Source organism: Canis lupus, chromosome 31 (genome assembly GCF_003254725.2).
Source record: "Canis lupus dingo isolate Sandy chromosome 31, ASM325472v2, whole genome shotgun sequence".
Taxonomy (NCBI): Eukaryota; Metazoa; Chordata; class Mammalia; order Carnivora; family Canidae; genus Canis; species Canis lupus.
The window spans coordinates 11,022,144-11,036,876 of NC_064273.1; the positions used below are offsets into that span (position 1 = coordinate 11,022,144).

Sequence of the window (14,733 nt, forward strand, 5' to 3'; positions counted from 1 at the left end):
ATGTTTACTTCAGAGTATAGTTACAGGTGGCAGGATCATCCACAAGAAGCCAAACCACAGGCTCTTTCCTCTGCTCACCTGCAACACTGTGACTTGCTTCAATTCCAAAATAATTAGAATGAGATGTGGCTTCTTATTGGAAAATCACTCAGCTGGCTTACTTTAATCTCTCTTAGAGATGGTTCACAAAGAAAACAACAGTGAAACAGCAAATAACTTGGGGGCAAAAATAAAGCCAAACAAATTTATACTAAAAAAAAAAAATAGAAACTCTTCACAATTAGATGAGATGTGAACTAATTGTGATTTGCCCAGTAGCTGTACTCCCTACTAGAAGTTAAAGTATAATATTTCTTCTAAAAGGCACTGTAAAAGGGAGAAAGTATCTGTAAGGCCAGCAACTTAGAGAAGTTTAGAAATTTTCAAAGAAAAGAGATGCTGCGCAGGCCTCAGAATATCCAGTTTTCTCATTTCCCCCAAAGTTTTTGGTGAAGTGAATGGAACATTGTACTTTGTTTATGAACAATCAGGTATTTCCTATTAATACAATTTCTTACTATAATAAAAATACTGAAGCAAATAATAAAATCATGGCAGAATTTTAAAATAACTTATCAATAATAGCCTTATAAGTAGTCAGCAAATGTGAGATGAAGAAAGAGTCCCAATTAACATTTGGTTTTCAATATAGCTGTGTGTATATACAAATACATTTATGTATATACAAATATATATTTATATTTATACTTATTTTTGACAGTCATTATTCTAGGCTTGAGGAATACCCCTGAATAAGAAGTGCTTGAGTTCATGAAATGCTTGAGTTCGTGAAGCTTGTATCTAATGAAGAGAGACAGATCATGGACAATTAAATAAATCAATGAAAAAGAATATTTCAGGCAGAAATGAATGCTGCAAATAAAGTAAAAATAGAGGAAAAGAGTTGAGAGTTATTGGTTGATTTAGCTCATTCTTTAAGAGTCAGGAAAGCAAGGTGTTTCTGAGATTTCAATTGAATTAAAACTGAAAGGGCAAGAAGTCATCAGGCAGTATTCTAGACAAAGGACATGGCAAATGCAAAGCCCCAAGGAGAAACAAAACTTGAAGCATAAAGAAGGCTGATGTAGCTGGAACACAGGACGTTAAGGAAGCAGTGGTAGGAACTGATGCAGAAAATGTAAGCAGGGACCAAAACCTGAATTTTATTGTAGTGTGATGCGAAGCTATTGAAGGAGTTTAATCTGAAGAAAGACTAGATTTGATTTATATCATAAAAAAAAGTTACTCTGCAATCTATGTGACCAAGGCTGAAGTAGAAGTTAGAAGGTTAGAGGCACAGTTCAGATGTAAGACAATGATATCTTGGGCTAAGAAATTTAACTAAAGTGTCAGGAGAAAATTTTTTAATTATAATAAAGAATAAAGTATTCTTTACTTAAGCACGTTACAATCATCCACTAACACATGTACAATTGATGTGCTAATTACAGATCATTCTGAGCCTTTGATTAATATTGGCTCCCTAGGGAGTCTTATTAAGCAAATATTTGTATCATTAAGACTAATTGATTTTCTTTTAGACATACAGACTAGTGCTTTTTACAAGTGAATGTGCCAAATGTAAGAGAAGGATCATGTAGAGAACATTATCTATCACAGTTACCTACACATCATCAGAGCCCTGGGAACTAGGAGCAGGACATATTCACAGCATGACACAAAATTAAAGCTACCTGTCCTTGACTTCATCCTCAATAATAAATACTTAAGAACCTGAAGATGATGATGATGACTGATGAAGATACTGTTATAGTAGTCTCTACATGGGAGAATAAATGTATTCATTTAAGGTATTAAGCATCTTAATTTTTGAACTGTTTTCTATTAGTAGTGATACATTTAGACCAATTCATTCATCACTTTCTTACAGACTCTCTTGTGATGAATTGTGAGAAGCCATTGTGTTAGGAGTTCAACATGAGGCCAAAGAATAGAACCATAAATTTAATAGAGATTCTGATCCTGATTCTGTGTGTGTGTGTGTGTGTGTGTGTGTGTGTGAGAGAGAGAGAGAGAGAGAGAGAGAGAATACACACCTTGAGCTGGCAGGTGAGACAAAAGAAGAAATTATAGATTTTACTGAGTGCTACTCATTGTACTGTTTCTTTACCTATTTACAGGTGATCAGAACAATACAGTTCATACAGATTCCAAACACATCTGCCAGCCCTCATCAAAGATATTATTTGCTGTAATTGCTATTCAAATGTTAAGCTTTTAAAAATAAAAATCTGCATAAAGGTGGCCTGCCTTATACATGAAGTCCAAAAAGGAAAAGAAAGCATCAACATGCAGAAGAGTGACTGGCACAGTATATATATATCTGTTGAAAAAAAGTCCTTATACAACAGATGAGAATGTCTGGGGTATTTGGAAGAGAGCTAACCCAGTCTGATTGCATTCCACAATCTCTCTACTAGAAGGAACTCAAAAAGAAGGGAAATCATAATTACTGGGTTATGCTACCTCCAGGACTACTGATTAGCCTCTGAAAGTGGTGTCCATAATTTCTTCAGTCTATTATTGTTGGTAGCATCTGCAAAGTTTTAGATTCAAAATATACTCAAAGCACTACTTTTTACATATGTATCCATCAATGAATAAAGATTGAAGTATACTTCAACATTTTCCCTTCACAAATAAGAAAATTGTAATCTTGAAAGATACTCACCTTACCTAAGCTAAAACAGCTGATTAGCGATTCATGGATCCCAGGGCTTCCAGTTAATAAAATACCATTTATATTACCCTAAGCAACCAATTATCATCATAATCAATATTATTAACAAAATAAGTTATTTATAACATTCATTTTCTTAAGTTTATATATAGCGTGTTTCTTATGCCAAGAACTCATTCTGTACATTTACACACAAAATAATATTCCAGTATTTTAAAAGAGAATAAATTTTTTAATAAGCAGCAAAGAGTCTTTGAGATATATTAGAATGTCTACAGAGAAACAGTAATAATTCTAAGTTTTTCAAAGTAGCAGGATTTCAACTTCTACTCTTTTTTTTTGTACTCTTTCTTAAATATCACTATGAATGGCAGCCTTTTCATGTGAAGACAGTTTATTTTTTGATGTTACTCATATTACCAAATACACTTCTCTTTAAATTTGAATTTCAAGTAGAATGGTGAATTTCTTATGAAGATATTTTAGGAGTCAGGCTCCTATTAGGTTAGGTACATAAAGCTTATATATTCCCCTTACCATGTTTTTTGATGTGAAATCAGAGATTGAACTAGAATACTTAATTACTCACGTAGTTCTTGAGTAATTATTAATCTTGGTAAATTTCTCTAAAATTATGGTCATGGGCAGTTTTCAAAGCTTTTGTTTTCTAAAGATGATAATATTCTGTCTTCCTTTGCTTTATTCTCATCTAATTTCTACCTTTGAGGTGCAGACCCACTGAAAATTTCATCACCTATAGAACAGCTTAAATCTCTTACAGCTGGAGAACACTATAGCAACACCTAAATTGAGATAAATAGTAGATTCTGTTATTTTCTCAGCAATGTCCTGCTGAAACTATGCTGAAAAAGTAAAATCCTCAAAGCTGGGAGAGCACCAAGAGGCCTTCAGAAATCTTTTATAAGAAGTGTTACTCAAGAACTAGGCTCAAGTAAGTAGGTCTTGTTACATGTGCATGCTGATCTTATAAAACACCCTTATGCATTGTCAGTACTCACTTTGGACTGTTCTATTTACAGTCTTTGAGATTCCTTTGTCAGGAGGAATTCTAGTCATAGCACTTATGAAAACAATACCATGTTTTCAACATACTAGTACAGTACGTGAAAAAAAATGTTTAAACTTGGTTATATCTTTTGAAATTGTGTCAGCTGAACTATAGTGACTGAACCAAATAGGACTTTTTTTCTCATGATAAAAATAGACCTAGAGGAAGCAGTTCAAACCTGATCTAGGAGCTTTCCAATGTCATCACAGTATCTTTTAACTTTTAACCTTACTCTCCACAGAGTTTGGCATTTAACCTCATGCTCATAGGATGGTTGTTCTATGTCCAAGAATTATATCCATAGAGGAGAAAGGGAAAAGGCCAAAAGCAAAAGGCAGAAAGCCGATTTCAATCCTCTTGCCTTCCAAAATCTTGCATGAGGGCCCATTAGTGATATCTACCTATATTCTGTTGCCTAGAAATAGATCATGTGACTATGCCTAGTTTAAAAAATAATATATAGGAAGGTGATCATTCTTGCTGAGTACAATGTCAGTCTGAAAATAAACAAATAAAACATTTCCTTAGTTAAGGAAGAATGGGGCAAATGTATTGACAGGTAAGTAAAATGTGTTTTCCCTTATGAAGGAAATGTTGATCTTGCTTAAAAGTTTGCTAACTTTGGGGCACCTAGCTGGCTCAGTTGGTTGAGTGTTCCACTCTTAGTTTCAGCTCAAATCATGACCTCAGAGTCCTGAGATTAAGCCCCACCCCCACCCCTCAGCTCCACACTCTGCCAGGGGTCTGCTTGTGATGCTCTCTCTTTCCCCCTCTGCCCCCCCCACTTTCTCTCTCTCTCCCAAATAAATAAATAAATCTTTTTAAAAATATTAAAAATTAGCTAACTTCTCCTTTGTTGTAGAAATCTTTGATACTCCTACACACACAGTGCTTAGTTAGACCTTTCTTTCCAGATCCAAAGTTAAGTATTTTACTCAAGTTCCCTTAATATATTCTTTCTTCCCTTTTTCTATTGCTGAAGGCCCAGTTTTGTTTATACCTAAGATACAACTCCTCAATAATAATTTTGATTTCAAGATGAGGAGTCGGATACTTTTCCAAAAGGTGGAATGAAGAAAATGGACCTTTATGTTTTCTCTATTCAGGCTTGTATATTAAGCTTGAAAAAGAGAGGATTTAAAATCCATGGTTTTTAAACTACATGGTTGAGTTAACTTGAGAAACATTAAAAGACTGACTTCTCATCAGGAAGCAAAGCAGCTCCTCTGTGAATGACAAAACATGCAAGTCCCCATACTGCTTACACATGCAACTTCATACAGAACTACACTGAACACAAGTGGGGATTACCCATAGCAAATTTCTTGACCAATTCAGAGTCAACCATGGATAGCCACAGAATTATGATCATCGTGATTTGCCCTGGCATGAAATTGGAAGTTGGGCTTACGGTATGTAACATGTCCCTAGGCCATCTTCAGAATGAATATGAGATTATAACATCAGATAGATCAGATAGAGAGCCTTCTCTCTATAATCTCTATAATCGAGATACTTATCTCTGTAAATTTCTTTGTGAAAGGTGGGGATCTTCAGGATTTATTAACATTAATATGCCAACCTATCCTCATCAGTATGTCAAAAGTATTTTATAAAGAGGGATTTCATAAAAAATGAGAAAAGTCTCTCATATATAACATAGTAAGGAAGATGGTTGAGGACTGTCTTTGAAGTCATTAAGAACTGAGTTTAATTTCAGACTTGGTTATTTCAGCCTGTGCAAACTCTTGATATCTCATTTCCTCACTTTTAGAGTGTTATAACACATGCCTCAAATGCTTATTATGAAGCTTGAATAATATAATAAACATAAATACTTGAAGCAATGTTGCCATATATTATATGCTCACGTAAATGATTGTCACTGTTGGTAGGGAATTAATCTAGAAGGGAATGAAAAATGACTAAGTCCTCTATGATTTATCTATACTTAGAAGAATTCGGGAGACACCCTTGTGGGATTTTGTAAAACACACTGATAGTTAAATACCATTTTCCACATCATTCTCTGAAAATATATTTTAATGCTTTTTAACATATTCTGAATAAAGTCACAGGAGCAATTGAAAAGCATGTATTATCAGTAGATCGTTTTATCAAAGCAGAAGTAGTCTCTTTAAAGTTTAAATAAACACTCAAGAAAAAACTAAAAGTAGTTTTGGGAAACAAAGGAAGAAGATGGTTACCAAAGAGTTATCAAAGGAAACATTTAAATACCAAAGACTAGTAGTAAATAATAGGAAAAATATCTTTCTTATGATAGAGACTATGCTTAGGACAAAATAATGTGAGTCTGAGAAACTGAAGTGTAAAGTACGCTTGGAGCATCTTACCATAAGAGGAAGAGGGTCACATGGACAGTAAAAAGCTTTACCAGGGTAATTCCTTTTTTTAATGTTTCATTAAAATGCTATGAACCAAACAGCCATAATATGCCTTCAACATTTACTTGCATTTGCTATTATAAGTCTAAAATAATATGAAAAATCTAACACAAAACAACATAATAGGTGCCCATAATTCATAATAAGAAACATGCTTGCACAAATGAAATTCATTCCTTATTATATCTCAAATGAAAGTCTCTTTCAATTTTAAAGCATCCGTTCTAGCTAAAAGGGCTCATTCAATATTTAAACAGCATCAACTTTCATCTTAAATAAGCTGCAAATGCTAAAACCTATTGTCTGAACTTAAGACAGTTTTGTTTTTGAGGAATGTACATTGGGCAAATACACATGTAATTTTACTCATTTTAGATTCCTCTGTTGTTTCTTCCCAAACAACCATAATTTGAATCTAAAGAAAAGGTTTGTAACACACTCTTTTTTTTTTTGTAACACACTCTTTAAGTAAGAATTGATGATTATCAAGATACATTCTATTTCTAATATAATTAAGCATAAAAATATAGGTTTATTGCTATGAACAAGGATGAGTAAGAACTTGCCCCTGCCATTGAGAACCTTATGTCCTAGTTACAAGTGAGTCTGAATAAGCTAGTATTAACATGAGTTCTATAATGAAAGAGTAAAGCAGGTATTACTAGAATGGAGAAGGGAACACATTTCTTGAGTATTCACTGGAAGAGAAGGTAAAACTGAATGAAGAGTTTCATGCTGCTATATAGTTTAGTATCTAGAAGAATGGGACAACAGGTAAGAAACAAATCAGTCCAGAGAACAGCTGGTGTCTTTTTTGAAGTGGGAAAGAAGGAAGACATTTCCAGAACTGTGGCCGCGCAAAATCCCAAGTAAGGGAGACTCTCAGGTATACACAACAAACGTCTATTGCCAGGGAAAAGAGTGTGCTTATGTATAATTAGTTTCTAGGGGAGTGGGGCTGCTAGATTATCCCATTTGGAGGGCTTGTCATAGGCTTAGTATATTTTAAAGCTACAGACAAGAAATTATATCTAGATAATAACATTGGTTGTTCAAAACACTGAGAAAATAAACTATAAGTGGTTATTTTGTGAAATAGTCCCATAAAATATTTCGGGGCAATAGGATTGTTTTCCTTGTGGGTAAGTATATTTTAAGACTGTATGTACATTTTTTTAAGTTTAGATATAGTTTATATGTAATTTGATGTAATTTGGTGGTTTTAGTCTATATAAATTGTATTTAAATAATTCTATTTTCTAGTTGTATCTTGCTATTATAAAACATAATTAATTTTGTTTGCTGATCTTATATCCTGCAACTTTGGTAAAATCACAGTAATCCAGTTGGATTTTTTTGTAGATCTCATTGAGATTTCCTTATTTACAATCAAGTCATATATGAATAAAGGACATTTTCCTTTAGTTACTGTATGATCACTTCAATCATATGAGTTTCAATGAGTTTCGCTAATTGTACACATGTTGCCATCAAACAAGATAAAATAGAAAAAAATTTCATCACTCCAGAGAGTTTCATTTTGCAAACTTCCAGTCAACCCTATTTCCCCTGAGTCATTAATTGTTCCTATTTCTATTACCACATTTTTTGGGCCTGTTCCTAGTATTCATATAAAGGGAATCATATAGCATATGCTCTTTCGACTCTGTTGTCTTTTGCTCACTGTTATGTTGTTGAGCTTCATCTATGTACATAGATATAGATGATATATAGATGATATAGATATAGATATAGATCTCTTCTAGAAGTTTTTCTCCATGTACATTTTAGAATAAGTTTATCAATTTCTTCAAAAAATACTAGAATTTTGGCAGCCGGGGTGGCTAAACGGTTTAGCACCGCCTTCAGTCCAGGGCGTGATCCTGGAGACCCAGGGATCGAGTCCCATGTCAGGCTCCCTGCATGAAGCCTGCTTCTCCCTCTGCCTGTGTCTCTGCCTCTCTCTCTCTCTTCTTTCTCTCTCTGTCTGTCTCTCATGAGGAAATAAATAAAACCTTAAAAAATACTAGAATTTTGTTGGAATTCTGTTGAATTTATAGATAAATTTATGGAGAATGTACACTCAACAATATTGACTCTTCCAATCATGACCATTTATTTAAGTCTGTTTTTGTTCCAGTTTTCTTTAATTTTTGACACTTGTTAAATTTGTTCTTAAGGATTTCAAGTTTTTAGTATTGTTATAAATTAAAAATAAAATATAACAATGAAGCCATATGATTTATAGTATAACAATCATGTCCAGATATATTCTTTATGATTTAGTATCTTAAAATTTACTGACTTATTTAATAGCTAATAATATGGTCTATCTTGATACATGTTTCCAGTGATTTTTAAAAAAAAGTGCATTCCTAGTTGGAGTATTCTATAAATATTAACAAAGTCAAACTGGTTTTTTGTTTCTGTTTCTATATATATATGTGTTTTGTTTGTTTTTGTCCACTTGTTCTATACATTGCAAGAGAGGTGTGTTAAAATCCTCAACTTTGATTGTGGATGTATCTATTTCTTCCTTTATCTCAGTCAACTTTTGCTTCAGGTTATTTGAAATTTTGTTATCAAATACACATATACTTAGAATTGTTAGGTCTCCTTGATGACTTGATCCTTTTATCATTATGAAATGCCCTCTTCTCTCTGGTAATAGACACTCTGCTTAAAGTATTTCTTATTCGAAATTAACATAGCCACAACCGTTTTCTTACACTCAGTTTTGCATGACATAGCCTTTTCACTCTTTTATTTTAAACCTCTTTATATATTTATAGTTAAATTTTTTCACTTAAACATCAGACAGCTGAATCCTGCTTTTTTTTTTTTTAACCCAATCTGGCATTTGTTTCCTAATTGGCATGTTTATTCTATTTCCATTCAGTGTAATTATTGATATGGTTATATTTAAGCCTATCATTTTATGTCACTTTTTATTCATATATTCTTTATTTTTTGTTTCTCCTTTATTGTTATCTTTTGACTAACTCTATTATTCTGTAGATTCTTATTTTACCTTTTCTATTGGCATTTTAGCTTTGATCTCTTTTGTTATTTTATGTGCTATTCTAGAGAACACGATATATATCTTTAATTTATCAAAATTAAAGGGGCACCTTTAGGGGCACCTGGGTAGCTCAGTGGTTGACCATCTGCTTTTGGCTCAGGTTGTGATCCCAGGGTCCTGGGATCAAGTCCCACATTAGGGTCCCTGCAGGGAGCCTGCTTCTCGCTCTACTTCTCTGCCTCGCTCTGTGTGTCTCTCATGAATAAATAACTAAAATATTTAAAATATACATATATATATCTTTAAATTATTAAAATGTATTATAAACAACAATATACTTCCATTTATCCTGTTCCTCCCCTTTATGTAATTGAGGACTTACAGTTTATTTCTCCATGTGCTACAAACCACGCAGCGCATTATATCTCAGGCAAAGATGCATCCTCTCCTGTCAGGCTGCTGCTAATGTCAGGGACAACTCAATCTAATCTAGAGCTCTGTACTCCATCTGGGCTTTGTTGAAGCTTTAGTTAGATTCCATTCACCACCAAATATTAATGCTAAAACCCAAAGTGAACCTCTGAATAATATTTTCTGCACACAATCCGTAAGATCACAAAAACATTGCAGCTCCCAAAGTCACCTAAATGTTACCTAACGATTGCAGGAAGAAACTCAAAGGGACATTTTTAGGTTGATGTGTCTACCACACATTCTAGGAATTTTTATTTAACTTTTATTCATCATCTTATATTATTATATAGATATTCTGATTGAAATAACATAATCCTAATGGCATTTTTAAGTAATCTTATTATATGTGATTTTAAGGAGAAAATGAATACATCTAGAATGTTAGCCAAATATAACAGTTAAGAGGATGGGCTTTACAGTCAGTTTCTCTCGTGGTATTCACAATTTGACCCAACCCCAAATGAGGAATGTTAGTACCTCTTCTATAGTATTGATTTGATAATTAAATCATATAATAATAGCAAACATTATTGAACTTAAGCCTTTGTCAGGCAATATAACTTACACATAGTTAACTTATGTTAACTGATTGAACCCTCTACTGATAATGAATGTAATTCATCTAGTATATTGTCACATTTTCAAAACTCAAAAATTATTACGTTATAATTTCAATACTCCAGAGTATGATGGTTTACTAAACTAAGTTAGAAGCCATGTCAGATTCTTAGCCAGGGAGTAGTTACACATCACAATATCACCAGCAAACACATACCTCCTTGTGCCCACACATACGTATATGTACACACATACAAGTACAGAAATCAGTATGGCACTTTCAAATGTCTAACAAAATATCACATTTGGTCCTAAGAGCCCTGTGCAATAGGAAAGCTGGATTTATAAAACTTATTTTTAAAATGAATAAATGGAAGTATATCATAGTTTAATGATTAACTAAAGATTTCATGAGAGGTTGTGGCAAATACCAGATATGTAAACAGACATCTGTGTTAAGGGTTCTCCTCTTCCTAAATACACCCAGTATTTCTCCTATATGAAGGGAAAGATTTTCCTTTGTAATTTTTTATTATATTTCTCAAAGCCTCTCTAAAAATATCACTTGCCTAGAATGTGTGACAATGATTGGTGTCACAGAAAATTCATCACCTTCAGATGATTTTTTTTTTCACTTGATATTAGAATGGAAATTAGGATTTAATATATTACTGGTTTTATATACAACTGCCCACGAACAAAGCAGTAATAAATTATTGTACAGGCATAATAAGCAACTGAGGGCCCTCAGTAATCATAAATAGTAATAACTATCTTTAGTATTAGCATTTTAATAATAATTTATAATAACATAATGAAGTTCTAATTTGTCAAAAGTATACTATCAAAGGAGATTTATTTTGGTAAGGACTTGCTCTAACAAAAGCAAAAGTGATTGGTTTAAAACTCATAAAAGCATCCCCAAAATAGCCTATATTTAGGAAAAGGTTATGTCAACGTATCCATAGTTTTGGCATTCTTCTTACTAAGAACGGAAAAAGAAACAGCTGGAATTCAAGACATTTTTTTTTTAATTCAAGACATTTAAAAGCATATCTTAACATATATGAACTGCTCAGTTTTTGTCAAGTATTTAATGGTTGTCTATTTAAAAGTTATCTTGTAAAAAGAAGCTACTGAATTTTTGATAATCATATGTCTTGAATTTAAAGTATGCTATTCATTATGATTTAAAATGCTTCAGTCTATGTTGAGTTTTAAAACAACTAGAGAAACAGATGTCAGACATCCAGTGTTGCTATTCTCAATCAGAGATCATTTTTAGTTTAACTGTTCCTTCTCTACAACTGTAATAAATTTGCTTTCACATGCATTTCTGGTCACAAGAACTGCAACCCCTAAAAAATGTAAAGCAAAGCTGAGATTTGCAAATGCCCCAGACGTTGTTATGCAAAGAAAGTCTCTGTCTAGCCTGAAAGAAAGAATTTAGGTGTTAATTAGAAGTGTATTTGGAGAGTTCTCTAAATTCTAAGAAAACAGTTTCTTAAAAGAACCCCTCCTGAAACCAGCAAATAAATTCAGTGAGGTACTCCTGCCAAACAGGTTGAAAATAGGTGCTAGTAACACAGACTATGCTCTTTGCCTTCTATTTTCATGTTTAAGAAATACCTTTTCTGAATAAAAGGAAGATGTAGCCTTCTTTATTCTCTGTTATTGCCCACTGATGTCTGCCTCAATTTTTACCCAGGTGAAGAGTGTGGGTCGGGTATGAGAAATGTTGGGTTAACAGAGCAGGGGGGGCTCAATGTGTTCATTAAATTCTACATCTAGACTCAAGGAGACTTTCCTTCTACAAACATGCCACAACTATTCTTCGACTCACAGACTGAGGAAATGGGATATTAAAATGTAAATATTACTTCTTTAATTATTTCAAGTTTCTCATTCCTTATTAAAAGTATAGTTACTAACTCATGCTTAGCACCTAGAATACTGTTCTTGTACTTATGCAAAATCATACCGTAACATAAAACATGACATAAGACTACTTCTCTCTCCTCCTCTTCAAGGGAATTTAGGTACTGAGATGACTAGAAAGATCTTATCAGAACAGTTCTGCCTATAATATCTGCATGAAACAGAGATCCAAAGCAATATTTCATAGTACACATGTAGTGTGTATAAATCCATGTGCAATATACAAGGTCCAACAAATAATCAAAATGCTGACAGTGACTGTTAGAATTGTATCTGAAGAGAGAAAAAGGCATACTTTTGATTAATACGTTTAAATTTATCAAATTGTTCTATACCTTTTTCGGTAACCTCTTGTCAAAAGCCACATGTGCCTTGCTATTTTCAGAGTAAATCTGTAACAATAGGGTAATCTAATTGTTAGTTATTTGGTTATAGCCATCTGTGGCAGGCCAATTAGAGAACAGCCTGGAATCGAGTTGAAGCACTTGCAAGGCACAGTTTATTTATAACCTGATATTTATGGGGAACTGTGTAGTAAAACTCAGTCTCATAAAGGACCAAAGTTGCTGTTTCTGCAATCCACAGTATATTGCACATAAAGGCTGCTTCATCAATCATTCATGAACACAAGAGAAAGACCCAAGTTTTCAAGACCATTTTTTTAGTCATTTTAGTAAGATAATAGTCATAAATAGTGTACTAAAGAAACTAGTTCAATGTATTTTTATCCACATTTGCATGAAGGATTAAACATCAAATTGGCGTATTTTATAAGCAGCCATACATAACTATTCTAGGTATAAGAAAAAAAATGTTTTCAAATCATTTTCCCAAAACTATAATCTGTAGCTAGGATTCCACCCCTCAACAAACCAAAAGAACACATCACATGGAAAGCAGGCAAGGAGACACAGAGTAGCTGGGAAATACCAGGAGCCGCGAGCTGTGGGCCTGATTTGCCTCACACTGACTACTGACAGCACTTTATCAGTCAGAGGCGGTGGTTTTCTCTCAATATGGAAGCTGAGCCACCTCTTTCATTCTGCAAACACTGGTCAGGCTATAAATATTCCTTAAGAGACTACTACACATTTGCAAGACTATTCCTTCTTAACTTGAAGAGCAATGTTACCTTATAGGTAATGAAATGCTTCCATTTACTGGGTTAGCAAATACCCATATACGTTCAACATAACTATTGTCAATGAGATGTTATAAATTTTAAAAAGATATTCTTTTATCACTTTGTGTAAGATTATTATGGCATTTTTGATGAAATACAGATACGACATGATAAAATTATTAAAATTTATAGAATATTAGCCTTGTCCCAACATTTTGGTTATATTTTCATTTTTTTTAAGTTTTAATTTATTTATTCATGAGAGACACAGAGAGGGGCAGAGACAAAGGCAGAGGCAGAGGCAGGCTCCTTGTGGGGAGCCTGATGTGGGACTTGATCCCAGGGTCCTGGGATCATGATCTGAGCCGAAGCCATAAGCCCAACCACTGAACCACCCTGGAGCCCCTTGATTATATTTTCTGACTTAAATTTACAACAAACCTGGGAGGTTACTAGCAGTAGCCCCCCCTTTAAAACTGAAGGAACTGAGAGCCTTATAGTTTACATAATTTAGTCAAAATCACAGAGCTAACAATAGGTGGACATGTATTTTAGGCCCAAGTCAGCTCGAGGTAAAATGTGAATATTAAAAATAATACAGTTACATACATACCTATGTGGTGATATGCATGCATATTTATAAGAACAGGACAAACAATAAAGATAATAGAGAAACATAGGCCTTGTGAAATATTGTGCTCTCACTTTACATACCAATTAAAAAAGATATTATGTTGTAAAGGGAGATAATGGAGACAATTCCTAAATGTGCCACATTAGGGAAAGTGTCTTTTAATCATCAGAATCCAGGATACCTGGTTGGCTCAGGGGTTGAGAGTCTACCTTTGGCTCAAGTCATGATCCCGGGGTCCTGGGATCAAGTGCCACATCAGACTCCCCGCAGGGAGCCTGCTTCTCCCTCTGGTATGTCTCTGCCTCTCTCTGTGTCCCTCATGAATAAATAAATAAAATCTTTAAAAAAAATCAGAATCCATGTAAGGTGGAAGAAAAAAAAACTTTTTTTTTAAGATTAAGATTCAAGAGCTCTATTCCAGTTATAGTGAGTCAAGATACCAAAGGCAGGCTCAATGATCTTTAGAATTGTTTCTGACATTTTTTAAATCAATTGATTAATTTTTTTACTGGAGTTCAATTTGCCAACATATAGCATAACACCCAGTGCTCATCCCGCCAAGTGCCCCCCTGTTTTTGACATTTAATCAAGTTGGGAATCCAGTTGACCCAAAAAGTCCAAGGGTCTACTAGTTTTTCCAGTTCTTACCTTCTCTGAGACTACTTTATTAATCCCCAGACTTGGGTAAAATTAATAATATGAAAAGAAAATAATTCTGCTTGCAAATTATCTTTTGGGAAGATAATGTACAGAGATTATAAACGTAGGCA

The 14,733-nt window shown here is 33.7% G+C and overlaps 1 protein-coding gene and 1 long non-coding RNA gene across 13 annotated transcripts in view; both read right to left on the bottom strand.

Moving 5' to 3' along the window:
- ROBO2 (roundabout guidance receptor 2) overlaps positions 1-14,733 on the bottom strand; it is a 1,648,622-nt gene that overhangs the window by 1,221,873 nt on the left and 412,016 nt on the right. The window lies entirely within an intron of this gene.
- LOC125754137 (uncharacterized) overlaps positions 1-14,733 on the bottom strand; it is a 35,892-nt gene that overhangs the window by 20,029 nt on the left and 1,130 nt on the right. The window lies entirely within an intron of this gene.